Source organism: Microtus ochrogaster, chromosome 5 (assembly GCF_000317375.1).
Source record: "Microtus ochrogaster isolate Prairie Vole_2 chromosome 5, MicOch1.0, whole genome shotgun sequence".
Lineage (NCBI taxonomy): Eukaryota > Metazoa > Chordata > Mammalia > Rodentia > Cricetidae > Microtus > Microtus ochrogaster.
Genome location: NC_022012.1, coordinates 38,103,997 through 38,104,612, shown reverse-complemented (window position 1 = coordinate 38,104,612; position 616 = coordinate 38,103,997).

Genomic DNA, 616 nt, shown 5'->3' with positions numbered 1-616 from the left:
TGTGAATCTTTGTGAGTTCGAGGCTGCCCTGGTCTACAACGCAAATTCCAGGACAGCCAGGGCTATATGGTAAAACAAGGTGATGGAGTGCTTTGCCTAGGATGTTAGGCGATAGGTTCAATACCAAGCACCACAAAAAAAAAATAATAGACTAGGGAATGGATAAAAAATTTAGCTCTCTCCATTTTCCCACGATATGAAGCATATAATTTTAAACTCAGCCTCCACATTTGTCGGGAGTGGGTAAAGGACTTGATGTTACGGCTCCTTCCATTTCTACCTGTCTTACTCTGAGCAAAGCAATGACTCACTCCTAGAGGCACCAAGCCCAGTCCACAAAGAACATGGACGGCAGGCACGGCTTCTGCCTAGTGCGCAGGTTCTACCTTGGACCCCACCTCTTTCCTTCCACACCTCGCTTATCCAGCAGAGGGCGCAGGCGCGAGTTTCCTCTGGGCCCCGCCCCGGGTGGCCACGCCCCGTCCCTGAGGGTCGGGGCGGGAGCTGTGGGCGCGGAAACTTGGTCAAGGCTTTCCGGGAGCGGCCGGGCACGCGGGTGCTCGTGAGCTCGCGCGCGAGTTGGGGGTCGCTGCGGCGTCCGCCGCTTGCGGGTCCG